Below are 27,901 nucleotides of genomic sequence, written 5' to 3'. Positions count from 1 at the left end.
TGGCACTCCGTGGTGTCCACGCGCCACATTTTATTCATGCACTCCTGGATGGATGGGCACTCGGGTCGCTTCCACGTCTTTGCGATTGTGAATTGTGCCCTAACTGTAACCCTAACCCTTACCCAGCCCGTCTCCTCTGCCCCTGCCTGACGCACTCCTCCCCGGCCAGGCCCGTCACTGTCCTGGGCCCCCGCCTGTCCGGCTCCTCCCCGCCCGGCCTGTCACCGTCCTCTGCCCCTGCCTGACATGGTCCTTCCCGCCCGCCCGGCCTCTCACCGTCCTCGGCCCCTGCCTGACCGGCTCCTCCGTCGCCTGGGCCTTCCAAGGGCTTGGTGTGGACGCTGCTTCCAGGAAGCCCTCCAGGAACCCGGCAGCAGGGTGGCCGCAGCAGTCTCCAGCAGCCGTCCCTAAGTCGCTTGAGTGCGGGGGACGTGCCCCCGCTGTGCCGCGGGGGCCCAGCCTGGTGTCTTCCCTGAGGCCCTGGGGCTGCCGGCTGGGCTGCCGCTCCCCACAAGGGGAGAGCCGCGGAGGTGGGGACCGCCTCCTGATGGGGACGTACACGCAGCTCTCCACGTCGGATTCCGGGGCTCTCTGTCCTGCCCGAAGGCCCAGCTGGCCTGCGGGTCCTTAGAGTGGCAAAAACATCCGAAAACTGAGATTGAGGGTCCGGTGGGTGTCTGCACTTTTGTGCTGGGCACCCCAGGGAGGCCCGGGGGCTGGCTGGACAACGTGGTCTGCTGGGCGGGGGGGTTGGAGGAGCAACTGATGCCCTTTGCACTTTGGGTAGCAAGAGTCTGAGGTGTCTCTGAGCCCTGTGCCCTGTGGGGGGGGCGGGGGGAGGAGGAGGAGGAGGTGGGAAGGGCCGGGGCCTGCAGTCCTGTTCCCGGGGTGGCACGGCAAGTGGCTTCTTCCACAGGCTGCTTGGCCTGGGCTCCCTGCACCTGGGCCTTTGGAGGACCGGCCCTGTGCTTGCCAACACTTCCTGCAGGGACCCAGAGCTGGGAGGTGGCATCTCTCAGCCCTGGTTCGGGCAGAGCCCCAGCGGGCCATGCCCACAACCTCTCTCAGCACCGGTCCCCCAGAAGGCTCCTTTGGGACCAGGATTCTCTTGCGGTGACTCTTTAAGGTCTGGCCCCTGGATGGAGGGGCACCAGGAGTAGAGGAGCAGGAAGGGGAAGGGGGTGGCCATGCGAGGGGACACTTTGAGGCCAAGTCCCAGCTTCAGCCTGATCCTCCTGGGAACCCCGCTCTGAGACAAGGAGCCGGGCTTCGCATTCCCACAGCAGCCAGTCGTGGGCTGAGGACACCTGGGGCGTTGGGAACTCCCTGGCTTCTCCTTGGTTTAACGTCTAGAGCTGCTTGTGAATCGCGCCGCCACACACACCCGAGCTCAGGTGTCTTCCGCACAGACTGCGGGCCTCGCTCTTCTGAATGCCGCTAGCTCGCCACCCACCCACGGGTGAACCTGGTCAGGGTGCTTTCTCTCAGGGGCAGACTCTTTTCCGGGCGGGCTACCGGTGTCTCTGTTTGCTCGTTTCTTGCTTCCATTTCGGGAAAGTCTTCCTTGCTGGGTGTGGAAATCTCCTATGCCTTCCCTCGCCTATTCTGTCAGCTTTCAAATTCTCTTTCAGTTGCCACCCTCACAGATGGATTAGGAAACTCTTTCCGGTGCACTCATTAGTGAAATGACCTCCAGGAAGCTGGAATCCAATATCTAATGGCCGATTTTTAGCGAGTCCACACGCCAGGGTGGTCGGGGTCCAATGCAGCCCCGGCCAGGCCCAGGCCCCTTGGACTGGGCCACAGGAGGACACGGAGGAGGGTCCCGGCCCCCACGAAGCGGTGCCGGCAGTTCTCCACGGGCTTGGGCGTTTTCCAGAGGTAGGAGATGGAGGGGACTGATTTCTTCAGCGCCCCCCAAACCACGCCACCCCACCCCACCCATGGGACACATCCCCAGAGAGAGACGCCCCATACACTGGCTGTGCCCCAGCCCTGGCCCCGGGGAATAGGCGGCAGCCCACCCACAGGGCGAGGGGGGGGGCGCAGCTGAAAGGGGTTGTGGGGGAGGGCGGCCCCTGGCTGGGGTCAAAGGGCGAGCGTCCCGCGCGTGCGCAGTCAGCGGCAGGCAGCGACGCGCTGGGGGTGGGCAGCGGGTAGGTGAAGGAGGCCGGGCGAGGAGACGAGGGGGGCTGGGAGGGCTCCACCTTGGCGAGTCCAGCCGTGGAGGCGCATCTTGTGTGAGTGTGAGTGAGTGTGAGTGTGTGTGTGTGTGTAGAGAGAGACAGCCCCCCGCCCCGCCCCGCCCCGCCCATCACCCCCGTCCCTGGGAGCCCGCGGGACCCGGCCGGCGAACTCAACCGGCCCGGCCCGGCGCGGGGCCTGGGGCGGGAGGCGGCGGCGGGGAAGCCCAGAGAGGCTCGGCTTCTCGAGCGGGGCAGGGGCGCCCTCCGCCGCCGTCTAGGGCCACACCACCCTGAACGCCCCCGATCTCGTCTGGTCTCGGAAGCTAAGCAGGGTCGGGCCTGGTTAGTACTTGGATGGGAGACCGCCTGGGAATACCGGGTGCCACAGGCTGCTGCTTTTTTTTTTTTTTTTTTTTTTTTTTTTGCCTCTTGTTCTGTCCCCTTTCTGGGAGCGTGGCGGCGGCCCGGGGTGGGGGTCACCCCCACCCTCAGCGCCCGCCCGCGGTGCCTGGCGCCCCAGCCCGCACCGTGGGGCCTCCTCTTGTCCCAAGCCGCGACACCGCCGCCACGCGGCAGCATGCGTGGCATCTGGACTGTCAGGTCTCAGACCAAAGGTCTGCTCTGTGGGAACCGACACGCTGGAGGAAACCTTGAGAGTCTGAGAGGGGAGGGAGTTCCAGAAGAAGGCCAGGATGTCATTTTGAGGGAGCATGTGACCAGAACTCGTCCCGTTGCTTTTGGGGTTCTATGGGCTACACGCAGGAATCTTTGGTGGTGGCACCTGATGTTGGGGGATCCGGAGTCACACCCAGACCTGCTCCACAGGCCTCCTTTTACTTTTCTCTTCGGATTCATTATTTTTAAAAAGTGTCTCTTACCTCTATGATTGCATTTTCTTTTCTCTCTCTCTTCAAGCAGATGATGGGAGTACAAGTATTCAGGTGACATGTGTTGCCCGTGCCCCCCTCCCCCCTGTGTTCTTTTTTTTTTTTTTTTTTGAGACAGAGTCTCGTTTTGCTGCCCAGGCTAGAGTGAGTGCCATGGCGTCAGCCTAGCTCACAGCAACCTCAATCTCCGGGCTCAAGCAATCCTGCTGCCTCAGCCTCCCGAGTAGTTGGGACTACAGGCATGCACCACCACGCCCGGCTGTGTTTTTCTATATATATTAGTTGGCCAATTAATTTCTTTCTATTTTTAGTAGAGACGGGGTCTCGCTCTTGCTCAGGCTGGTTTCGAACTCCTGACCTGGAGCAATCCGCCCGCCTCGGCCTCCCAGAGAGCTAGGATTACAGGCGTGAGCCACCGCGCCCGGCCCCCCCTGTGTTCTTATTCATATACCTCTCATGTTGTTCCAGCGTATTGTGGGGGTACCAATGTTAAGGTCGGGTGCCTTGCCCTCTCCAAGCCTCCCCCCTCGGGTCAGAGCTTCAAGTGCGCCCATCCCCCAGTCGGTGCGCACCCACCCCATGCCTAATGGATGTGTATGCCCCTCCCCTCCCCCCACCCGCCCGACACCCACCCGATGAAGGTGATTCCTCTCTGTCCACTTAGGCGTCCATCCGTTCGTACCAATTTGCTGGTGAGCGCGCTCACGTGGTGCTCGTGTGTCCATTCTTGGGATACCTGGCTTACTGGAACGGGTCCCAGCTCTGGCCAGGAGAACACGAGAGGCGCCCTCTCACCGCTGCTCCTCACAGCCGAATGGCACTCCGTGGTGTCCACGCGCCACATTTTATTCATGCACTCCTGGATGGATGGGCACTCGGGTCGCTTCCACGTCTTTGCGATTGTGAATTGTGCCCTAACTGTAACCCTAACCCTTACCCAGCCCGTCTCCTCTGCCCCTGCCTGACGCACTCCTCCCCGGCCAGGCCCGTCACTGTCCTGGGCCCCCGCCTGTCCGGCTCCTCCCCGCCCGGCCTGTCACCGTCCTCTGCCCCTGCCTGACATGGTCCTTCCCGCCCGCCCGGCCTCTCACCGTCCTCGGCCCCTGCCTGACCGGCTCCTCCGTCGCCTGGGCCTTCCAAGGGCTTGGTGTGGACGCTGCTTCCAGGAAGCCCTCCAGGAACCCGGCAGCAGGGTGGCCGCAGCAGTCTCCAGCAGCCGTCCCTAAGTCGCTTGAGTGCGGGGGACGTGCCCCCGCTGTGCCGCGGGGGCCCAGCCTGGTGTCTTCCCTGAGGCCCTGGGGCTGCCGGCTGGGCTGCCGCTCCCCACAAGGGGAGAGCCGCGGAGGTGGGGACCGCCTCCTGATGGGGACGTACACGCAGCTCTCCACGTCGGATTCCGGGGCTCTCTGTCCTGCCCGAAGGCCCAGCTGGCCTGCGGGTCCTTAGAGTGGCAAAAACATCCGAAAACTGAGATTGAGGGTCCGGTGGGTGTCTGCACTTTTGTGCTGGGCACCCCAGGGAGGCCCGGGGGCTGGCTGGACAACGTGGTCTGCTGGGCGGGGGGGTTGGAGGAGCAACTGATGCCCTTTGCACTTTGGGTAGCAAGAGTCTGAGGTGTCTCTGAGCCCTGTGCCCTGTGGGGGGGGCGGGGGGAGGAGGAGGAGGAGGTGGGAAGGGCCGGGGCCTGCAGTCCTGTTCCCGGGGTGGCACGGCAAGTGGCTTCTTCCACAGGCTGCTTGGCCTGGGCTCCCTGCACCTGGGCCTTTGGAGGACCGGCCCTGTGCTTGCCAACACTTCCTGCAGGGACCCAGAGCTGGGAGGTGGCATCTCTCAGCCCTGGTTCGGGCAGAGCCCCAGCGGGCCATGCCCACAACCTCTCTCAGCACCGGTCCCCCAGAAGGCTCCTTTGGGACCAGGATTCTCTTGCGGTGACTCTTTAAGGTCTGGCCCCTGGATGGAGGGGCACCAGGAGTAGAGGAGCAGGAAGGGGAAGGGGGTGGCCATGCGAGGGGACACTTTGAGGCCAAGTCCCAGCTTCAGCCTGATCCTCCTGGGAACCCCGCTCTGAGACAAGGAGCCGGGCTTCGCATTCCCACAGCAGCCAGTCGTGGGCTGAGGACACCTGGGGCGTTGGGAACTCCCTGGCTTCTCCTTGGTTTAACGTCTAGAGCTGCTTGTGAATCGCGCCGCCACACACACCCGAGCTCAGGTGTCTTCCGCACAGACTGCGGGCCTCGCTCTTCTGAATGCCGCTAGCTCGCCACCCACCCACGGGTGAACCTGGTCAGGGTGCTTTCTCTCAGGGGCAGACTCTTTTCCGGGCGGGCTACCGGTGTCTCTGTTTGCTCGTTTCTTGCTTCCATTTCGGGAAAGTCTTCCTTGCTGGGTGTGGAAATCTCCTATGCCTTCCCTCGCCTATTCTGTCAGCTTTCAAATTCTCTTTCAGTTGCCACCCTCACAGATGGATTAGGAAACTCTTTCCGGTGCACTCATTAGTGAAATGACCTCCAGGAAGCTGGAATCCAATATCTAATGGCCGATTTTTAGCGAGTCCACACGCCAGGGTGGTCGGGGTCCAATGCAGCCCCGGCCAGGCCCAGGCCCCTTGGACTGGGCCACAGGAGGACACGGAGGAGGGTCCCGGCCCCCACGAAGCGGTGCCGGCAGTTCTCCACGGGCTTGGGCGTTTTCCAGAGGTAGGAGATGGAGGGGACTGATTTCTTCAGCGCCCCCCAAACCACGCCACCCCACCCCACCCATGGGACACATCCCCAGAGAGAGACGCCCCATACACTGGCTGTGCCCCAGCCCTGGCCCCGGGGAATAGGCGGCAGCCCACCCACAGGGCGAGGGGGGGGGCGCAGCTGAAAGGGGTTGTGGGGGAGGGCGGCCCCTGGCTGGGGTCAAAGGGCGAGCGTCCCGCGCGTGCGCAGTCAGCGGCAGGCAGCGACGCGCTGGGGGTGGGCAGCGGGTAGGTGAAGGAGGCCGGGCGAGGAGACGAGGGGGGCTGGGAGGGCTCCACCTTGGCGAGTCCAGCCGTGGAGGCGCATCTTGTGTGAGTGTGAGTGAGTGTGAGTGTGTGTGTGTGTGTATAGAGAGACAGCCCCCCGCCCCGCCCCGCCCCGCCCCGCCCATCACCCCCGTCCCTGGGAGCCCGCGGGACCCGGCCGGCGAACTCAACCGGCCCGGCCCGGCGCGGGGCCTGGGGCGGGAGGCGGCGGCGGGGAAGCCCAGAGAGGCTCGGCTTCTTGAGCGGGGCAGGGGCGCCCTCCGCCGCCGTCTAGGGCCACACCACCCTGAACGCCCCCGATCTCGTCTGGTCTCGGAAGCTAAGCAGGGTCGGGCCTGGTTAGTACTTGGATGGGAGACCGCCTGGGAATACCGGGTGCCACAGGCTGCTGCTTTTTTTTTTTTTTTTTTTGCCTCTTGTTCTGTCCCCTTTCTGGGAGCGTGGCGGCGGCCCGGGGTGGGGGTCACCCCCACCCTCAGCGCTCGCCCGCGGTGCCTGGCGCCCCAGCCCGCACCGTGGGGCCTCCTCTTGTCCCAAGCCGCGACACCGCCGCCACGCGGCAGCATGCGTGGCATCTGGACTGTCAGGTCTCAGACCAAAGGTCTGCTCTGTGGGAACCGACACGCTGGAGGAAACCTTGAGAGTCTGAGAGGGGAGGGAGTTCCAGAAGAAGGCCAGGATGTCATTTTGAGGGAGTATGTGACCAGAACTCGTCCCGTTGCTTTTGGGGTTCTATGGGCTACACGCAGGAATCTTTGGTGGTGGCACCTGATGTTGGGGGATCCGGAGTCACACCCAGACCTGCTCCACAGGCCTCCTTTTACTTTTCTCTTCGGATTCATTATTTTTAAATAGTGTCTCTTACCTCTATGATTGCATTTTCTTTTCTCTCTCTCTTCAAGCAGATGATGGGAGTACAAGTATTCAGGTGACATGTGTTGCCCGTGCCCCCCTCCCCCCTGTGTTCTTTTTTTTTTTTTTTTTTGAGACAGAGTCTCGTTTTGCTGCCCAGGCTAGAGTGAGTGCCATGGCGTCAGCCTAGCTCACAGCAACCTCAATCTCCGGGCTCAAGCAATCCTGCTGCCTCAGCCTCCCGAGTAGTTGGGACTACAGGCATGCACCACCACGCCCGGCTGTGTTTTTCTATATATATTAGTTGGCCAATTAATTTCTTTCTATTTTTAGTAGAGACGGGGTCTCGCTCTTGCTCAGGCTGGTTTCGAACTCCTGACCTGGAGCAATCCGCCCGCCTCGGCCTCCCAGAGAGCTAGGATTACAGGCGTGAGCCACCGCGCCCGGCCCCCCCTGTGTTCTTATTCATATACCTCTCATGTTGTTCCAGCGTATTGTGGGGGTACCAATGTTAAGGTCGGGTGCCTTGCCCTCTCCAAGCCTCCCCCCTCGGGTCAGAGCTTCAAGTGCGCCCATCCCCCAGTCGGTGCGCACCCACCCCATGCCTAATGGATGTGTATGCCCCTCCCCTCCCCCCACCCGCCCGACACCCACCCGATGAAGGTGATTCCTCTCTGTCCACTTAGGCGTCCATCCGTTCGTACCAATTTGCTGGTGAGCGCGCTCACGTGGTGCTCGTGTGTCCATTCTTGGGATACCTGGCTTACTGGAACGGGTCCCAGCTCTGGCCAGGAGAACACGAGAGGCGCCCTCTCACCGCTGCTCCTCACAGCCGAATGGCACTCCGTGGTGTCCACGCGCCACATTTTATTCATGCACTCCTGGATGGATGGGCACTCGGGTCGCTTCCACGTCTTTGCGATTGTGAATTGTGCCCTAACTGTAACCCTAACCCTTACCCAGCCCGTCTCCTCTGCCCCTGCCTGACGCACTCCTCCCCGGCCAGGCCCGTCACTGTCCTGGGCCCCCGCCTGTCCGGCTCCTCCCCGCCCGGCCTGTCACCGTCCTCTGCCCCTGCCTGACATGGTCCTTCCCGCCCGCCCGGCCTCTCACCGTCCTCGGCCCCTGCCTGACCGGCTCCTCCGTCGCCTGGGCCTTCCAAGGGCTTGGTGTGGACGCTGCTTCCAGGAAGCCCTCCAGGAACCCGGCAGCAGGGTGGCCGCAGCAGTCTCCAGCAGCCGTCCCTAAGTCGCTTGAGTGCGGGGGACGTGCCCCCGCTGTGCCGCGGGGGCCCAGCCTGGTGTCTTCCCTGAGGCCCTGGGGCTGCCGGCTGGGCTGCCGCTCCCCACAAGGGGAGAGCCGCGGAGGTGGGGACCGCCTCCTGATGGGGACGTACACGCAGCTCTCCACGTCGGATTCCGGGGCTCTCTGTCCTGCCCGAAGGCCCAGCTGGCCTGCGGGTCCTTAGAGTGGCAAAAACATCCGAAAACTGAGATTGAGGGTCCGGTGGGTGTCTGCACTTTTGTGCTGGGCACCCCAGGGAGGCCCGGGGGCTGGCTGGACAACGTGGTCTGCTGGGCGGGGGGGTTGGAGGAGCAACTGATGCCCTTTGCACTTTGGGTAGCAAGAGTCTGAGGTGTCTCTGAGCCCTGTGCCCTGTGGGGGGGGCAGGGGGAGGAGGAGGAGGAGGTGGGAAGGGCCGGGGCCTGCAGTCCTGTTCCCGGGGTGGCACGGCAAGTGGCTTCTTCCACAGGCTGCTTGGCCTGGGCTCCCTGCACCTGGGCCTTTGGAGGACCGGCCCTGTGCTTGCCAACACTTCCTGCAGGGACCCAGAGCTGGGAGGTGGCATCTCTCAGCCCTGGGTCGGGCAGAGCCCCAGCGGGCCATGCCCACAACCTCTCTCAGCACCGGTCCCCCAGAAGGCTCCTTTGGGACCAGGATTCTCTTGCGGTGACTCTTTAAGGTCTGGCCCCTGGATGGAGGGGCACCAGGAGTAGAGGAGCAGGAAGGGGAAGGGGGTGGCCATGCGAGGGGACACTTTGAGGCCAAGTCCCAGCTTCAGCCTGATCCTCCTGGGAACCCCGCTCTGAGACAAGGAGCCGGGCTTCGCATTCCCACAGCAGCCAGTCGTGGGCTGAGGACACCTGGGGCGTTGGGAACTCCCTGGCTTCTCCTTGGTTTAACGTCTAGAGCTGCTTGTGAATCGCGCCGCCACACACACCCGAGCGCAGGTGTCTTCCGCACAGACTGCGGGCCTCGCTCTTCTGAATGCCGCTAGCTCGCCACCCACCCACGGGTGAACCTGGTCAGGGTGCTTTCTCTCAGGGGCAGACTCTTTTCCGGGCGGGCTACCGGTGTCTCTGTTTGCTCGTTTCTTGCTTCCATTTCGGGAAAGTCTTCCTTGCTGGGTGTGGAAATCTCCTATGCCTTCCCTCGCCTATTCTGTCAGCTTTCAAATTCTCTTTCAGTTGCCACCCTCACAGATGGATTAGGAAACTCTTTCCGGTGCACTCATTAGTGAAATGACCTCCAGGAAGCTGGAATCCAATATCTAATGGCCGATTTTTAGCGAGTCCACACGCCAGGGTGGTCGGGGTCCAATGCAGCCCCGGCCAGGCCCAGGCCCCTTGGACTGGGCCACAGGAGGACACGGAGGAGGGTCCCGGCCCCCACGAAGCGGTGCCGGCAGTTCTCCACGGGCTTGGGCGTTTTCCAGAGGTAGGAGATGGAGGGGACTGATTTCTTCAGCGCCCCCCAAACCACGCCACCCCACCCCACCCATGGGACACATCCCCAGAGAGAGACGCCCCATACACTGGCTGTGCCCCAGCCCTGGCCCCGGGGAATAGGCGGCAGCCCACCCACAGGGCGAGGGGGGGGGCGCAGCTGAAAGGGGTTGTGGGGGAGGGCGGCCCCTGGCTGGGGTCAAAGGGCGAGCGTCCCGCGGCGTGCGCAGTCAGCGGCAGGCAGCGACGCGCTGGGGGTGGGCAGCGGGTAGGTGAAGGAGGCCGGGCGAGGAGACGAGGGGGGCTGGGAGGGCTCCACCTTGGCGAGTCCAGCCGTGGAGGCGCATCTTGTGTGAGTGTGAGTGAGTGTGAGTGTGTGTGTGTGTGTAGAGAGAGACAGCCCCCCGCCCCGCCCCGCCCCGCCCATCACCCCCGTCCCTGGGAGCCCGCGGGACCCGGCCGGCGAACTCAACCGGCCCGGCCCGGCGCGGGGCCTGGGGCGGGAGGCGGCGGCGGGGAAGCCCAGAGAGGCTCGGCTTCTCGAGCGGGGCAGGGGCGCCCTCCGCCGCCGTCTAGGGCCACACCACCCTGAACGCCCCCGATCTCGTCTGGTCTCGGAAGCTAAGCAGGGTCGGGCCTGGTTAGTACTTGGATGGGAGACCGCCTGGGAATACCGGGTGCCACAGGCTGCTGCTTTTTTTTTTTTTTTTTTGCCTCTTGTTCTGTCCCCTTTCTGGGAGCGTGGCGGCGGCCCGGGGTGGGGGTCACCCCCACCCTCAGCGCTCGCCCGCGGTGCCTGGCGCCCCAGCCCGCACCGTGGGGCCTCCTCTTGTCCCAAGCCGCGACACCGCCGCCACGCGGCAGCATGCGTGGCATCTGGACTGTCAGGTCTCAGACCAAAGGTCTGCTCTGTGGGAACCGACACGCTGGAGGAAACCTTGAGAGTCTGAGAGGGGAGGGAGTTCCAGAAGAAGGCCAGGATGTCATTTTGAGGGAGTATGTGACCAGAACTCGTCCCGTTGCTTTTGGGGTTCTATGGGCTACACGCAGGAATCTTTGGTGGTGGCACCTGATGTTGGGGGATCCGGAGTCACACCCAGACCTGCTCCACAGGCCTCCTTTTACTTTTCTCTTCGGATTCATTATTTTTAAATAGTGTCTCTTACCTCTATGATTGCATTTTCTTTTCTCTCTCTCTTCAAGCAGATGATGGGAGTACAAGTATTCAGGTGACATGTGTTGCCCGTGCCCCCCTCCCCCCTGTGTTCTTTTTTTTTTTTTTTTTTGAGACAGAGTCTCGTTTTGCTGCCCAGGCTAGAGTGAGTGCCATGGCGTCAGCCTAGCTCACAGCAACCTCAATCTCCGGGCTCAAGCAATCCTGCTGCCTCAGCCTCCCGAGTAGTTGGGACTACAGGCATGCACCACCACGCCCGGCTGTGTTTTTCTATATATATTAGTTGGCCAATTAATTTCTTTCTATTTTTAGTAGAGACGGGGTCTCGCTCTTGCTCAGGCTGGTTTCGAACTCCTGACCTGGAGCAATCCGCCCGCCTCGGCCTCCCAGAGAGCTAGGATTACAGGCGTGAGCCACCGCGCCCGGCCCCCCCTGTGTTCTTATTCATATACCTCTCATGTTGTTCCAGCGTATTGTGGGGGTACCAATGTTAAGGTCGGGTGCCTTGCCCTCTCCAAGCCTCCCCCCTCGGGTCAGAGCTTCAAGTGCGCCCATCCCCCAGTCGGTGCGCACCCACCCCATGCCTAATGGATGTGTATGCCCCTCCCCTCCCCCCACCCGCCCGACACCCACCCGATGAAGGTGATTCCTCTCTGTCCACTTAGGCGTCCATCCGTTCGTACCAATTTGCTGGTGAGCGCGCTCACGTGGTGCTCGTGTGTCCATTCTTGGGATACCTGGCTTACTGGAACGGGTCCCAGCTCTGGCCAGGAGAACACGAGAGGCGCCCTCTCACCGCTGCTCCTCACAGCCGAATGGCACTCCGTGGTGTCCACGCGCCACATTTTATTCATGCACTCCTGGATGGATGGGCACTCGGGTCGCTTCCACGTCTTTGCGATTGTGAATTGTGCCCTAACTGTAACCCTAACCCTTACCCAGCCCGTCTCCTCTGCCCCTGCCTGACGCACTCCTCCCCGGCCAGGCCCGTCACTGTCCTGGGCCCCCGCCTGTCCGGCTCCTCCCCGCCCGGCCTGTCACCGTCCTCTGCCCCTGCCTGACATGGTCCTTCCCGCCCGCCCGGCCTCTCACCGTCCTCGGCCCCTGCCTGACCGGCTCCTCCGTCGCCTGGGCCTTCCAAGGGCTTGGTGTGGACGCTGCTTCCAGGAAGCCCTCCAGGAACCCGGCAGCAGGGTGGCCGCAGCAGTCTCCAGCAGCCGTCCCTAAGTCGCTTGAGTGCGGGGGACGTGCCCCCGCTGTGCCGCGGGGGCCCAGCCTGGTGTCTTCCCTGAGGCCCTGGGGCTGCCGGCTGGGCTGCCGCTCCCCACAAGGGGAGAGCCGCGGAGGTGGGGACCGCCTCCTGATGGGGACGTACACGCAGCTCTCCACGTCGGATTCCGGGGCTCTCTGTCCTGCCCGAAGGCCCAGCTGGCCTGCGGGTCCTTAGAGTGGCAAAAACATCCGAAAACTGAGATTGAGGGTCCGGTGGGTGTCTGCACTTTTGTGCTGGGCACCCCAGGGAGGCCCGGGGGCTGGCTGGACAACGTGGTCTGCTGGGCGGGGGGGTTGGAGGAGCAACTGATGCCCTTTGCACTTTGGGTAGCAAGAGTCTGAGGTGTCTCTGAGCCCTGTGCCCTGTGGGGGGGGCAGGGGGAGGAGGAGGAGGAGGTGGGAAGGGCCGGGGCCTGCAGTCCTGTTCCCGGGGTGGCACGGCAAGTGGCTTCTTCCACAGGCTGCTTGGCCTGGGCTCCCTGCACCTGGGCCTTTGGAGGACCGGCCCTGTGCTTGCCAACACTTCCTGCAGGGACCCAGAGCTGGGAGGTGGCATCTCTCAGCCCTGGGTCGGGCAGAGCCCCAGCGGGCCATGCCCACAACCTCTCTCAGCACCGGTCCCCCAGAAGGCTCCTTTGGGACCAGGATTCTCTTGCGGTGACTCTTTAAGGTCTGGCCCCTGGATGGAGGGGCACCAGGAGTAGAGGAGCAGGAAGGGGAAGGGGGTGGCCATGCGAGGGGACACTTTGAGGCCAAGTCCCAGCTTCAGCCTGATCCTCCTGGGAACCCCGCTCTGAGACAAGGAGCCGGGCTTCGCATTCCCACAGCAGCCAGTCGTGGGCTGAGGACACCTGGGGCGTTGGGAACTCCCTGGCTTCTCCTTGGTTTAACGTCTAGAGCTGCTTGTGAATCGCGCCGCCACACACACCCGAGCGCAGGTGTCTTCCGCACAGACTGCGGGCCTCGCTCTTCTGAATGCCGCTAGCTCGCCACCCACCCACGGGTGAACCTGGTCAGGGTGCTTTCTCTCAGGGGCAGACTCTTTTCCGGGCGGGCTACCGGTGTCTCTGTTTGCTCGTTTCTTGCTTCCATTTCGGGAAAGTCTTCCTTGCTGGGTGTGGAAATCTCCTATGCCTTCCCTCGCCTATTCTGTCAGCTTTCAAATTCTCTTTCAGTTGCCACCCTCACAGATGGATTAGGAAACTCTTTCCGGTGCACTCATTAGTGAAATGACCTCCAGGAAGCTGGAATCCAATATCTAATGGCCGATTTTTAGCGAGTCCACACGCCAGGGTGGTCGGGGTCCAATGCAGCCCCGGCCAGGCCCAGGCCCCTTGGACTGGGCCACAGGAGGACACGGAGGAGGGTCCCGGCCCCCACGAAGCGGTGCCGGCAGTTCTCCACGGGCTTGGGCGTTTTCCAGAGGTAGGAGATGGAGGGGACTGATTTCTTCAGCGCCCCCCAAACCACGCCACCCCACCCCACCCATGGGACACATCCCCAGAGAGAGACGCCCCATACACTGGCTGTGCCCCAGCCCTGGCCCCGGGGAATAGGCGGCAGCCCACCCACAGGGCGAGGGGGGGGGCGCAGCTGAAAGGGGTTGTGGGGGAGGGCGGCCCCTGGCTGGGGTCAAAGGGCGAGCGTCCCGCGGCGTGCGCAGTCAGCGGCAGGCAGCGACGCGCTGGGGGTGGGCAGCGGGTAGGTGAAGGAGGCCGGGCGAGGAGACGAGGGGGGCTGGGAGGGCTCCACCTTGGCGAGTCCAGCCGTGGAGGCGCATCTTGTGTGAGTGTGAGTGAGTGTGAGTGTGTGTGTGTGTGTAGAGAGAGACAGCCCCCCGCCCCGCCCCGCCCCGCCCATCACCCCCGTCCCTGGGAGCCCGCGGGACCCGGCCGGCGAACTCAACCGGCCCGGCCCGGCGCGGGGCCTGGGGCGGGAGGCGGCGGCGGGGAAGCCCAGAGAGGCTCGGCTTCTCGAGCGGGGCAGGGGCGCCCTCCGCCGCCGTCTAGGGCCACACCACCCTGAACGCCCCCGATCTCGTCTGGTCTCGGAAGCTAAGCAGGGTCGGGCCTGGTTAGTACTTGGATGGGAGACCGCCTGGGAATACCGGGTGCCACAGGCTGCTGCTTTTTTTTTTTTTTTTTTTTGCCTCTTGTTCTGTCCCCTTTCTGGGAGCGTGGCGGCGGCCCGCGGTGGGGGTCACCCCCACCCTCAGCGCCCGCCCGCGTTGCCTGGCGCCCCAGCCCGCACCGTGGGGCCTCCTCTTGTCCCAAGCCGCGACACCGCCGCCACGCGGCAGCATGCGTGGCATCTGGACTGTCAGGTCTCAGACCAAAGGTCTGCTCTGTGGGAACCGACACGCTGGAGGAAACCTTGAGAGTCTGAGAGGGGAGGGAGTTCCAGAAGAAGGCCAGGATGTCATTTTGAGGGAGCATGTGACCAGAACTCGTCCCGTTGCTTTTGGGGTTCTATGGGCTACACGCAGGAATCTTTGGTGGTGGCACCTGATGTTGGGGGATCCGGAGTCACACCCAGACCTGCTCCACAGGCCTCCTTTTACTTTTCTCTTCGGATTCATTATTTTTAAAAAGTGTCTCTTACCTCTATGATTGCATTTTCTTTTCTCTCTCTCTTCAAGCAGATGATGGGAGTACAAGTATTCAGGTGACATGTGTTGCCCGTGCCCCCCTCCCCCCTGTGTTCTTTTTTTTTTTTTTTTTTTTTGAGACAGAGTCTCGTTTTGCTGCCCAGGCTAGAGTGAGTGCCATGGCGTCAGCCTAGCTCACAGCAACCTCAATCTCCGGGCTCAAGCAATCCTGCTGCCTCAGCCTCCCGAGTAGTTGGGACTACAGGCATGCACCACCACGCCCGGCTGTGTTTTTCTATATATATTAGTTGGCCAATTAATTTCTTTCTATTTTTAGTAGAGACGGGGTCTCGCTCTTGCTCAGGCTGGTTTCGAACTCCTGACCTGGAGCAATCCGCCCGCCTCGGCCTCCCAGAGAGCTAGGATTACAGGCGTGAGCCACCGCGCCCGGCCCCCCCTGTGTTCTTATTCTTATACCTCTCAGGTTGTTCCAGCGTATTGTGGGGGTACCAATGTTAAGGTCGGGTGCCTTGCCCTCTCCAAGCCTCCCCCCTCGGGTCAGAGCTTCAAGTGCGCCCATCCCCCAGTCGGTGCGCACCCACCCCATGCCTAATGGATGTGTATGCCCCTCCCCTCCCCCCACCCGCCCGACACCCACCCGATGAAGGTGATTCCTCTCTGTCCACTTAGGCGTCCATCCGTTCGTACCAATTTGCTGGTGAGCGCGCTCACGTGGTGCTCGTGTGTCCATTCTTGGGATACCTGGCTTACTGGAACGGGTACCAGCTCTGGCCAGGAGAACACGAGAGGCGCCCTCTCACCGCTGCTCCTCACAGCCGAATGGCACTCCGTGGTGTCCACGCGCCACATTTTATTCATGCACTCCTGGATGGATGGGCACTCGGGTCGCTTCCACGTCTTTGCGATTGTGAATTGTGCCCTAACTGTAACCCTAACCCTTACCCAGCCCGTCTCCTCTGCCCCTGCCTGACGCACTCCTCCCCGGCCAGGCCCATCACTGTCCTGGGCCCCCGACTGACCGGCTCCTCCCCGCCCGGCCTGTCACCGTCCTCTGCCCCTGCCTGACATGCTCCTTCCCGCCCACCCGGCCTCTCACCGTCCTCGGCCCCTGCCTGACCGGCTCCTCCGTCGCCTGGGCCTTCCAAGGGCTTGGTGTGGACGCTGCTTCCAGGAAGCCCTCCAGGAACCCGGCAGCAGGGTGGCCGCAGCAGTCTCCAGCAGCCGTCCCTAAGTCGCTTGAGTGCGGGGGACGTGCCCCCGCTGTGCCGCGGGGGCCCAGCCTGGTGTCTTCCCTGAGGCCCTGGGGCTGCCGGCTGGGCTGCCGCTCCCCACAAGGGGAGAGCCGCGGAGGTGGGGACCGCCTCCTGATGGGGACGTACACGCAGCTCTCCACGTCGGATTCCGGGGCTCTCTGTCCTGCCCGAAGGCCCAGCTGGCCTGCGGGTCCTTAGAGTGGCAAAAACATCCGAAAACTGAGATTGAGGGTCCGGTGGGTGTCTGCACTTTTGTGCTGGGCACCCCAGGGAGGCCCGGGGGCTGGCTGGACAACGTGGTCTGCTGGGCGGGGGGGTTGGAGGAGCAACTGATGCCCTTTGCACTTTGGGTAGCAAGAGTCTGAGGTGTCTCTGAGCCCTGTGCCCTGGGGGGGGGGCGGGGGGGAGGAGGAGGAGGAGGAGGAGGAGGAGGTGGGAAGGGCCGGGGCCTGCAGTCCTGTTCCCGGGGTGGCACGGCAAGTGGCTTCTTCCACAGGCTGCTTGGCCTGGGCTCCCTGCACCTGGGCCTTTGGAGGACCGGCCCTGTGCTTGCCAACACTTCCTGCAGGGACCCAGAGCTGGGAGGTGGCATCTCTCAGCCCTGGGTCGGGCAGAGCCCCAGCGGGCCATGCCCACAACCTCTCTCAGCACCGGTCCCCCAGAAGGCTCCTTTGGGACCAGGATTCTCTTGCGGTGACTCTTTAAGGTCTGGCCCCTGGATGGAGGGGCACCAGGAGTAGAGGAGCAGGAAGGGGAAGGGGGTGGCCATGCGAGGGGACACTTTGAGGCCAAGTCCCAGCTTCAGCCTGATCCTCCTGGGAACCCCGCTCTGAGACAAGGAGCCGGGCTTCGCATTCCCACAGCAGCCAGTCGTGGGCTGAGGACACCTGGGGCGTTGGGAACTCCCTGGCTTCTCCTTGGTTTAACGTCTAGAGCTGCTTGTGAATCGCGCCGCCACACACACCCGAGCGCAGGTGTCTTCCGCACAGACTGCGGGCCTCGCTCTTCTGAATGCCGCTAGCTCGCCACCCACCCACGGGTGAACCTGGTCAGGGTGCTTTCTCTCAGGGGCAGACTCTTTTCCGGGCGGGCTACCGGTGTCTCTGTTTGCTCGTTTCTTGCTTCCATTTCGGGAAAGTCTTCCTTGCTGGGTGTGGAAATCTCCTATGCCTTCCCTCGCCTATTCTGTCAGCTTTCAAATTCTCTTTCAGTTGCCACCCTCACAGATGGATTAGGAAACTCTTTCCGGTGCACTCATTAGTGAAATGACCTCCAGGAAGCTGGAATCCAATATCTAATGGCCGATTTTTAGCGAGTCCACACGCCAGGGTGGTCGGGGTCCAATGCAGCCCCGGCCAGGCCCAGGCCCCTTGGACTGGGCCACAGGAGGACACGGAGGAGGGTCCCGGCCCCCACGAAGCGGTGCCGGCAGTTCTCCACGGGCTTGGGCGTTTTCCAGAGGTAGGAGATGGAGGGGACTGATTTCTTCAGCGCCCCCCAAACCACGCCACCCCACCCCACCCATGGGACACATCCCCAGAGAGAGACGCCCCATACACTGGCTGTGCCCCAGCCCTGGCCCCGGGGAATAGGCGGCAGCCCACCCACAGGGCGAGGGGGGGGGCGCAGCTGAAAGGGGTTGTGGGGGAGGGCGGCCCCTGGCTGGGGTCAAAGGGCGAGCGTCCCGCGGCGTGCGCAGTCAGCGGCAGGCAGCGACGCCCTGGGGGTGGGCAGCGGGTAGGTGAAGGAGGCCGGGCGAGGAGACGAGGGGGGCTGGGAGGGCTCCACCTTGGCGAGTCCAGCCGTGGAGGCGCATCTTGTGTGAGTGTGAGTGAGTGTGAGTGTGTGTGTGTGTGTAGAGAGAGACAGCCCCCCGCCCCGCCCCGCCCCGCCCATCACCCCCGTCCCTGGGAGCCCGCGGGACCCGGCCGGCGAACTCAACCGGCCCGGCCCGGCGCGGGGCCTGGGGCGGGAGGCGGCGGCGGGGAAGCCCAGAGAGGCTCGGCTTCTCGAGCGGGGCAGGGGCGCCCTCCGCCGCCGTCTAGGGCCACACCACCCTGAACGCCCCCGATCTCGTCTGGTCTCGGAAGCTAAGCAGGGTCGGGCCTGGTTAGTACTTGGATGGGAGACCGCCTGGGAATACCGGGTGCCACAGGCTGCTGCTTTTTTTTTTTTTTTTTTTTTTTTTTTTGCCTCTTGTTCTGTCCCCTTTCTGGGAGCGTGGCGGCGGCCCGCGGTGGGGGTCACCCCCACCCTCAGCGCCCGCCCGCGTTGCCTGGCGCCCCAGCCCGCACCGTGGGGCCTCCTCTTGTCCCAAGCCGCGACACCGCCGCCACGCGGCAGCATGCGTGGCATCTGGACTGTCAGGTCTCAGACCAAAGGTCTGCTCTGTGGGAACCGACACGCTGGAGGAAACCTTGAGAGTCTGAGAGGGGAGGGAGTTCCAGAAGAAGGCCAGGATGTCATTTTGAGGGAGCATGTGACCAGAACTCGTCCCGTTGCTTTTGGGGTTCTATGGGCTACACGCAGGAATCTTTGGTGGTGGCACCTGATGTTGGGGGATCCGGAGTCACACCCAGACCTGCTCCACAGGCCTCCTTTTACTTTTCTCTTCGGATTCATTATTTTTAAAAAGTGTCTCTTACCTCTATGATTGCATTTTCTTTTCTCTCTCTCTTCAAGCAGATGATGGGAGTACAAGTATTCAGGTGACATGTGTTGCCCGTGCCCCCCTCCCCCCTGTGTTCTTTTTTTTTTTTTTTTTTTTTGAGACAGAGTCTCGTTTTGCTGCCCAGGCTAGAGTGAGTGCCATGGCGTCAGCCTAGCTCACAGCAACCTCAATCTCCGGGCTCAAGCAATCCTGCTGCCTCAGCCTCCCGAGTAGTTGGGACTACAGGCATGCACCACCACGCCCGGCTGTGTTTTTCTATATATATTAGTTGGCCAATTAATTTCTTTCTATTTTTAGTAGAGACGGGGTCTCGCTCTTGCTCAGGCTGGTTTCGAACTCCTGACCTGGAGCAATCCGCCCGCCTCGGCCTCCCAGAGAGCTAGGATTACAGGCGTGAGCCACCGCGCCCGGCCCCCCCTGTGTTCTTATTCTTATACCTCTCAGGTTGTTCCAGCGTATTGTGGGGGTACCAATGTTAAGGTCGGGTGCCTTGCCCTCTCCAAGCCTCCCCCCTCGGGTCAGAGCTTCAAGTGCGCCCATCCCCCAGTCGGTGCGCACCCACCCCATGCCTAATGGATGTGTATGCCCCTCCCCTCCCCCCACCCGCCCGACACCCACCCGATGAAGGTGATTCCTCTCTGTCCACTTAGGCGTCCATCCGTTCGTACCAATTTGCTGGTGAGCGCGCTCACGTGGTGCTCGTGTGTCCATTCTTGGGATACCTGGCTTACTGGAACGGGTACCAGCTCTGGCCAGGAGAACACGAGAGGCGCCCTCTCACCGCTGCTCCTCACAGCCGAATGGCACTCCGTGGTGTCCACGCGCCACATTTTATTCATGCACTCCTGGATGGATGGGCACTCGGGTCGCTTCCACGTCTTTGCGATTGTGAATTGTGCCCTAACTGTAACCCTAACCCTTACCCAGCCCGTCTCCTCTGCCCCTGCCTGACGCACTCCTCCCCGGCCAGGCCCATCACTGTCCTGGGCCCCCGACTGACCGGCTCCTCCCCGCCCGGCCTGTCACCGTCCTCTGCCCCTGCCTGACATGCTCCTTCCCGCCCACCCGGCCTCTCACCGTCCTCGGCCCCTGCCTGACCGGCTCCTCCGTCGCCTCGGCCTTCCAAGGGCTTGGTGTGGACGCTGCTTCCAGGAAGCCCTCCAGGAACCCGGCAGCAGGGTGGCCGCAGCAGTCTCCAGCAGCCGTCCCTAAGTCGCTTGAGTGCGGGGGACGTGCCCCCGCTGTGCCGCGGGGGCCCAGCCTGGTGTCTTCCCTGAGGCCCTGGGGCTGCCGGCTGGGCTGCCGCTCCCCACAAGGGGAGAGCCGCGGAGGTGGGGACCGCCTCCTGATGGGGACGTACACGCAGCTCTCCACGTCGGATTCCGGGGCTCTCTGTCCTGCCCGAAGGCCCAGCTGGCCTGCGGGTCCTTAGAGTGGCAAAAACATCCGAAAACTGAGATTGAGGGTCCGGTGGGTGTCTGCACTTTTGTGCTGGGCACCCCAGGGAGGCCCGGGGGCTGGCTGGACAACGTGGTCTGCTGGGCGGGGGGGTTGGAGGAGCAACTGATGCCCTTTGCACTTTGGGTAGCAAGAGTCTGAGGTGTCTCTGAGCCCTGTGCCCTGGGGGGGGGGCGGGGGGGAGGAGGAGGAGGAGGAGGAGGAGGAGGTGGGAAGGGCCGGGGCCTGCAGTCCTGTTCCCGGGGTGGCACGGCAAGTGGCTTCTTCCACAGGCTGCTTGGCCTGGGCTCCCTGCACCTGGGCCTTTGGAGGACCGGCCCTGTGCTTGCCAACACTTCCTGCAGGGACCCAGAGCTGGGAGGTGGCATCTCTCAGCCCTGGGTCGGGCAGAGCCCCAGCGGGCCATGCCCACAACCTCTCTCAGCACCGGTCCCCCAGAAGGCTCCTTTGGGACCAGGATTCTCTTGCGGTGACTCTTTAAGGTCTGGCCCCTGGATGGAGGGGCACCAGGAGTAGAGGAGCAGGAAGGGGAAGGGGGTGGCCATGCGAGGGGACACTTTGAGGCCAAGTCCCAGCTTCAGCCTGATCCTCCTGGGAACCCCGCTCTGAGACAAGGAGCCGGGCTTCGCATTCCCACAGCAGCCAGTCGTGGGCTGAGGACACCTGGGGCGTTGGGAACTCCCTGGCTTCTCCTTGGTTTAACGTCTAGAGCTGCTTGTGAATCGCGCCGCCACACACACCCGAGCGCAGGTGTCTTCCGCACAGACTGCGGGCCTCGCTCTTCTGAATGCCGCTAGCTCACCACCCACCCACGGGTGAACCTGGTCAGGGTGCTTTCTCTCAGGGGCAGACTCTTTTCCGGGCGGGCTACCGGTGTCTCTGTTTGCTCGTTTCTTTCTTCCATTTCGGGAAAGTCTTCCTTGCTGGGTGTGGAAATCTCCTATGCCTTCCCTCACCTATTCTGTCAGCTTTCAAATTCTCTTTCAGTTGCCACCCTCACAGATGGATTAGGAAACTCTTTCCGGTGCACTCATTAGTGAAATGACCTCCAGGAAGCTGGAATCCAATATCTAATGGCCGATTTTTAGCGAGTCCACACGCCAGGGTGGTCGGGGTCCAATGCAGCCCCGGCCAGGCCCAGGCCCCTTGGACTGGGCCACAGGAGGACACGGAGGAGGGTCCCGGCCCCCACGAAGCGGTGCCGGCAGTTCTCCACGGGCTTGGGCGTTTTCCAGAGGTAGGAGATGGAGGGGACTGATTTCTTCAGCGCCCCCCAAACCACGCCACCCCATCCCACCCATGGGACACATCCCCAGAGAGAGACGCCCCATACACTGGCTGTGCCCCAGCCCTGGCCCGGGGGAATAGGCGGCAGCCCACCCACAGGGCGAGGGGGGGGGCACAGCTGAAAGGGGTTGTGGGGGAGGGCGGCCCCTGGCTGGGGTCAAAGGGCGAGCGTCCCGCGCGTGCGCAGTCAGCGGCAGGCAGCGACGCCCTGGGGGTGGGCAGCGGGTAGGTGAAGGAGGCCGGGCGAGGAGACGAGGGGGGCTGGGAGGGCTCCACCTTGGCGAGTCCAGCCGTGGAGGCGCATCTTGTGTGAGTGTGAGTGAGTGTGAGTGTGTGTGTGTGTGTGTGTATAGAGAGACAGCCCCCCGCCCCGCCCCGCCCCGCCCCGCCCATCACCCCCGTCCCTGGGAGCCCGCGGGACCCGGCCGGCGAACTCAACCGGCCCGGCCCGGCGCGGGGCCTGGGGCGGGAGGCGGCGGCGGGGAAGCCCAGAGAGGCTCGGCTTCTTGAGCGGGGCAGGGGCGCCCTCCGCCGCCGTCTAGGGCCACACCACCCTGAACGCCCCCGATCTCCTCTGGTCTCGGAAGCTAAGCAGGGTCGGGCCTGGTTAGTACTTGGATGGGAGACCGCCTGGGAATACCGGGTGCCACAGGCTGCTGCTTTTTTTTTTTTTTTTTTTGCCTCTTTTCTGTCCCCTTTCTGGGAGCGTGGCGGCGGCCCGGGGTGGGGGTCACCCCCACCCTCAGCGCTCGCCCGCGGTGCCTGGCGCCCCAGCCCGCACCGTGGGGCCTCCTCTTGTCCCAAGCCGCGACACCGCCGCCACGCGGCAGCATGCGTGGCATCTGGACTGTCAGGTCTCAGACCAAAGGTCTGCTCTGTGGGAACCGACACGCTGGAGGAAACCTTGAGAGTCTGAGAGGGGAGGGAGTTCCAGAAGAAGGCCAGGATGTCATTTTGAGGGAGTATGTGACCAGAACTCGTCCCGTTGCTTTTGGGGTTCTATGGGCTACACGCAGGAATCTTTGGTGGTGGCACCTGATGTTGGGGGATCCGGAGTCACACCCAGACCTGCTCCACAGGCCTCCTTTTACTTTTCTCTTCGGATTCATTATTTTTAAAAAGTGTCTCTTACCTCTATGATTGCATTTTCTTTTCTCTCTCTCTTCAAGCAGATGATGGGAGTACAAGTATTCAGGTGACATGTGTTGCCCGTGCCCCCCTCCCCCCTGTGTTCTTTTTTTTTTTTTTTTTTTGAGACAGAGTCTCGTTTTGCTGCCCAGGCTAGAGTGAGTGCCATGGCGTCAGCCTAGCTCACAGCAACCTCAATCTCCGGGCTCAAGCAATCCTGCTGCCTCAGCCTCCCGAGTAGTTGGGACTACAGGCATGCACCACCACGCCCGGCTGTGTTTTTCTATATATATTAGTTGGCCAATTAATTTCTTTCTATTTTTAGTAGAGACGGGGTCTCGCTCTTGCTCAGGCTGGTTTCGAACTCCTGACCTGGAGCAATCCGCCCGCCTCGGCCTCCCAGAGAGCTAGGATTACAGGCGTGAGCCACCGCGCCCGGCCCCCCCTGTGTTCTTATTCATATACCTCTCAGGTTGTTCCAGCGTATTGTGGGGGTACCAATGTTAAGGTCGGGTGCCTTGCCCTCTCCAAGCCTCCCCCCTCGGGTCAGAGCTTCAAGTGCGCCCATCCCCCAGTCGGTGCGCACCCACCCCATGCCTAATGGATGTGTATGCCCCTCCCCTCCCCCCACCCGCCCGACACCCACCCGATGAAGGTGATTCCTCTCTGTCCACTTAGGCGTCCATCCGTTCGTACCAATTTGCTGGTGAGCGCGCTCACGTGGTGCTCGTGTGTCCATTCTTGGGATACCTGGCTTACTGGAACGGGTACCAGCTCTGGCCAGGAGAACACGAGAGGCGCCCTCTCACCGCTGCTCCTCACAGCCGAATGGCACTCCGTGGTGTCCACGCGCCACATTTTATTCATGCACTCCTGGATGGATGGGCACTCGGGTCGCTTCCACGTCTTTGCGATTGTGAATTGTGCCCTAACTGTAACCCTAACCCTTACCCAGCCCGTCTCCTCTGCCCCTGCCTGACGCACTCCTCCCCGGCCAGGCCCGTCACTGTCCTGGGCCCCCGCCTGTCCGGCTCCTCCCCGCCCGGCCTGTCACCGTCCTCTGCCCCTGCCTGACATGGTCCTTCCCGCCCGCCCGGCCTCTCACCGTCCTCGGCCCCTGCCTGACCGGCTCCTCCGTCGCCTGGGCCTTCCAAGGGCTTGGTGTGGACGCTGCTTCCAGGAAGCCCTCCAGGAACCCGGCAGCAGGGTGGCCGCAGCAGTCTCCAGCAGCCGTCCCTAAGTCGCTTGAGTGCGGGGGACGTGCCCCCGCTGTGCCGCGGGGGCCCAGCCTGGTGTCTTCCCTGAGGCCCTGGGGCTGCCGGCTGGGCTGCCGCTCCCCACAAGGGGAGAGCCGCGGAGGTGGGGACCGCCTCCTGATGGGGACGTACACGCAGCTCTCCACGTCGGATTCCGGGGCTCTCTGTCCTGCCCGAAGGCCCAGCTGGCCTGCGGGTCCTTAGAGTGGCAAAAACATCCGAAAACTGAGATTGAGGGTCCGGTGGGTGTCTGCACTTTTGTGCTGGGCACCCCAGGGAGGCCCGGGGGCTGGCTGGACAACGTGGTCTGCTGGGCGGGGGGGTTGGAGGAGCAACTGATGCCCTTTGCACTTTGGGTAGCAAGAGTCTGAGGTGTCTCTGAGCCCTGTGCCCTGTGGGGGGGGCAGGGGGAGGAGGAGGAGGAGGTGGGAAGGGCCGGGGCCTGCAGTCCTGTTCCCGGGGTGGCACGGCAAGTGGCTTCTTCCACAGGCTGCTTGGCCTGGGCTCCCTGCACCTGGGCCTTTGGAGGACCGGCCCTGTACTTGCCAACACTTCCTGCAGGGACCCAGAGCTGGGAGGTGGCATCTCTCAGCCCTGGGTCGGGCAGAGCCCCAGCGGGCCATGCCCACAACCTCTCTCAGCACCGGTCCCCCAGAAGGCTCCTTTGGGACCAGGATTCTCTTGCGGTGACTCTTTAAGGTCTGGCCCCTGGATGGAGGGGCACCAGGAGTAGAGGAGCAGGAAGGGGAAGGGGGTGGCCATGCGAGGGGACACTTTGAGGCCAAGTCCCAGCTTCAGCCTGATCCTCCTGGGAACCCTGCTCTGAGACAAGGAGCCGGGCTTCGCATTCCCACAGCAGCCAGTCGTGGGCTGAGGACACCTGGGGCGTTGGGAACTCCCTGGCTTCTCCTTGGTTTAACGTCTAGAGCTGCTTGTGAATCGCGCCGCCACACACACCCGAGCGCAGGTGTCTTCCGCACAGACTGCGGGCCTCGCTCTTCTGAATGCCGCTAGCTCGCCACCCACCCACGGGTGAACCTGGTCAGGGTGCTTTCTCTCAGGGGCAGACTCTTTTCCGGGCGGGCTACCGGTGTCTCTGTTTGCTCGTTTCTTGCTTCCATTTCGGGAAAGTCTTCCTTGCTGGGTGTGGAAATCTCCTATGCCTTCCCTCGCCTATTCTGTCAGCTTTCAAATTCTCTTTCAGTTGCCACCCTCACAGATGGATTAGGAAACTCTTTCCGGTGCACTCATTAGTGAAATGACCTCCAGGAAGCTGGAATCCAATATCTAATGGCCGATTTTTAGCGAGTCCACACGCCAGGGTGGTCGGGGTCCAATGCAGCCCCGGCCAGGCCCAGGCCCCTTGGACTGGGCCACAGGAGGACACGGAGGAGGGTCCCGGCCCCCACGAAGCGGTGCCGGCAGTTCTCCACGGGCTTGGGCGTTTTCCAGAGGTAGGAGATGGAGGGGACTGATTTCTTCAGCGCCCCCCAAACCACGCCACCCCACCCCACCCATGGGACACATCCCCAGAGAGAGACGCCCCATACACTGGCTGTGCCCCAGCCCTGGCCCCGGGGAATAGGCGGCAGCCCACCCACAGGGCGAGGGGGGGGGCGCAGCTGAAAGGGGTTGTGGGGGAGGGCGGCCCCTGGCTGGGGTCAAAGGGCGAGCGTCCCGCGGCGTGCGCAGTCAGCGGCAGGCAGCGACGCGCTGGGGGTGGGCAGCGGGTAGGTGAAGGAGGCCGGGCGAGGAGACGAGGGGGGCTGGGAGGGCTCCACCTTGGCGAGTCCAGCCGTGGAGGCGCATCTTGTGTGAGTGTGAGTGAGTGTGAGTGTGTGTGTGTGTGTATAGAGAGACAGCCCCCCGCCCCGCCCCGCCCCGCCCATCACCCCCGTCCCTGGGAGCCCGCGGGACCCGGCCGGCGAACTCAACCGGCCCGGCCCGGCGCGGGGCCTGGGGCGGGAGGCGGCGGCGGGGAAGCCCAGAGAGGCTCGGCTTCTCGAGCGGGGCAGGGGCGCCCTCCGCCGCCGTCTAGGGCCACACCACCCTGAACGCCCCCGATCTCGTCTGGTCTCGGAAGCTAAGCAGGGTCGGGCCTGGTTAGTACTTGGATGGGAGACCGCCTGGGAATACCGGGTGCCACAGGCTGCTGCTTTTTTTTTTTTTTTTTTTTTTTTTTTGCCTCTTGTTCTGTCCCCTTTCTGGGAGCGTGGCGGCGGCCCGCGGTGGGGGTCACCCCCACCCTCAGCGCCCGCCCGCGTTGCCTGGCGCCCCAGCCCGCACCGTGGGGCCTCCTCTTGTCCCAAGCCGCGACACCGCCGCCACGCGGCAGCATGCGTGGCATCTGGACTGTCAGGTCTCAGACCAAAGGTCTGCTCTGTGGGAACCGACACGCTGGAGGAAACCTTGAGAGTCTGAGAGGGGAGGGAGTTCCAGAAGAAGGCCAGGATGTCATTTTGAGGGAGCATGTGACCAGAACTCGTCCCGTTGCTTTTGGGGTTCTATGGGCTACACGCAGGAATCTTTGGTGGTGGCACCTGATGTTGGGGGATCCGGAGTCACACCCAGACCTGCTCCACAGGCCTCCTTTTACTTTTCTCTTCGGATTCATTATTTTTAAAAAGTGTCTCTTACCTCTATGATTGCATTTTCTTTTCTCTCTCTCTTCAAGCAGATGATGGGAGTACAAGTATTCAGGTGACATGTGTTGCCCGTGCCCCCCTCCCCCCTGTGTTCTTTTTTTTTTTTTTTTTTGAGACAGAGTCTCGTTTTGCTGCCCAGGCTAGAGTGAGTGCCATGGCGTCAGCCTAGCTCACAGCAACCTCAATCTCCGGGCTCAAGCAATCCTGCTGCCTCAGCCTCCCGAGTAGTTGGGACTACAGGCATGCACCACCACGCCCGGCTGTGTTTTTCTATATATATTAGTTGGCCAATTAATTTCTTTCTATTTTTAGTAGAGACGGGGTCTCGCTCTTGCTCAGGCTGGTTTCGAACTCCTGACCTGGAGCAATCCGCCCGCCTCGGCCTCCCAGAGAGCTAGGATTACAGGCGTGAGCCACCGCGCCCGGCCCCCCCTGTGTTCTTATTCATATACCTCTCAGGTTGTTCCAGCGTATTGTGGGGGTACCAATGTTAAGGTCGGGTGCCTTGCCCTCTCCAAGCCTCCCCCCTCGGGTCAGAGCTTCAAGTGCGCCCATCCCCCAGTCGGTGCGCACCCACCCCATGCCTAATGGATGTGTATGCCCCTCCCCTCCCCCCACCCGCCCGACACCCACCCGATGAAGGTGATTCCTCTCTGTCCACTTAGGCGTCCATCCGTTCGTACCAATTTGCTGGTGAGCGCGCTCACGTGGTGCTCGTGTGTCCATTCTTGGGATACCTGGCTTACTGGAACGGGTACCAGCTCTGGCCAGGAGAACACGAGAGGCGCCCTCTCACCGCTGCTCCTCACAGCCGAATGGCACTCCGTGGTGTCCACGCGCCACATTTTATTCATGCACTCCTGGATGGATGGGCACTCGGGTCGCTTCCACGTCTTTGCGATTGTGAATTGTGCCCTAACTGTAACCCTAACCCTTACCCAGCCCGTCTCCTCTGCCCCTGCCTGACGCACTCCTCCCCGGCCAGGCCCGTCACTGTCCTGGGCCCCCGCCTGTCCGGCTCCTCCCCGCCCGGCCTGTCACCGTCCTCTGCCCCTGCCTGACATGGTCCTTCCCGCCCGCCCGGCCTCTCACCGTCCTCGGCCCCTGCCTGACCGGCTCCTCCGTCGCCTGGGCCTTCCAAGGGCTTGGTGTGGACGCTGCTTCCAGGAAGCCCTCCAGGAACCCGGCAGCAGGGTGGCCGCAGCAGTCTCCAGCAGCCGTCCCTAAGTCGCTTGAGTGCGGGGGACGTGCCCCCGCTGTGCCGCGGGGGCCCAGCCTGGTGTCTTCCCTGAGGCCCTGGGGCTGCCGGCTGGGCTGCCGCTCCCCACAAGGGGAGAGCCGCGGAGGTGGGGACCGCCTCCTGATGGGGACGTACACGCAGCTCTCCACGTCGGATTCCGGGGCTCTCTGTCCTGCCCGAAGGCCCAGCTGGCCTGCGGGTCCTTAGAGTGGCAAAAACATCCGAAAACTGAGATTGAGGGTCCGGTG

The 27,901-nt window shown here is 63.0% G+C and overlaps 7 non-coding genes across 7 annotated transcripts; all 7 read left to right on the top strand.

The window, feature by feature from the left end:
- The first annotated feature begins 2,458 nt into the window (after window positions 1-2,458).
- On the top strand, window positions 2,459-2,577 carry LOC142865330 (5S ribosomal RNA). The gene has a single exon (XR_012915633.1). It is a non-coding gene; the product is annotated as a 5S ribosomal RNA (ribosomal RNA).
- A 3,774-nt stretch (window positions 2,578-6,351) lies between these two features.
- Window positions 6,352-6,470, top strand: LOC142865329 (5S ribosomal RNA). Its single transcript, XR_012915632.1, has one exon. It is a non-coding gene; the product is annotated as a 5S ribosomal RNA (ribosomal RNA).
- A 3,761-nt stretch (window positions 6,471-10,231) lies between these two features.
- Window positions 10,232-10,350, top strand: LOC142865328 (5S ribosomal RNA). Its single transcript, XR_012915631.1, has one exon. It is a non-coding gene; the product is annotated as a 5S ribosomal RNA (ribosomal RNA).
- A 3,760-nt stretch (window positions 10,351-14,110) lies between these two features.
- On the top strand, window positions 14,111-14,229 carry LOC142865327 (5S ribosomal RNA). Its single transcript, XR_012915630.1, has one exon. It is a non-coding gene; the product is annotated as a 5S ribosomal RNA (ribosomal RNA).
- Window positions 14,230-18,007: 3,778 nt separating this feature from the next.
- LOC142865326 (5S ribosomal RNA) lies at window positions 18,008-18,126 on the top strand. Its single transcript, XR_012915629.1, has one exon. It is a non-coding gene; the product is annotated as a 5S ribosomal RNA (ribosomal RNA).
- A 3,794-nt stretch (window positions 18,127-21,920) lies between these two features.
- On the top strand, window positions 21,921-22,039 carry LOC142865392 (5S ribosomal RNA). Its single transcript, XR_012915695.1, has one exon. It is a non-coding gene; the product is annotated as a 5S ribosomal RNA (ribosomal RNA).
- Window positions 22,040-25,800: 3,761 nt separating this feature from the next.
- On the top strand, window positions 25,801-25,919 carry LOC142865325 (5S ribosomal RNA). Its single transcript, XR_012915628.1, has one exon. It is a non-coding gene; the product is annotated as a 5S ribosomal RNA (ribosomal RNA).
- Window positions 25,920-27,901: the final 1,982 nt, after the last annotated feature.

The sequence above is a fragment of the Microcebus murinus genome, chromosome 28 (assembly GCF_040939455.1).
Source record: "Microcebus murinus isolate Inina chromosome 28, M.murinus_Inina_mat1.0, whole genome shotgun sequence".
In the NCBI taxonomy this organism is placed as follows: domain Eukaryota; kingdom Metazoa; phylum Chordata; class Mammalia; order Primates; family Cheirogaleidae; genus Microcebus; species Microcebus murinus.
Note: the sequence above shows the minus strand (reverse complement) of the source record. Positions and strands in the feature narration are given on the sequence as shown.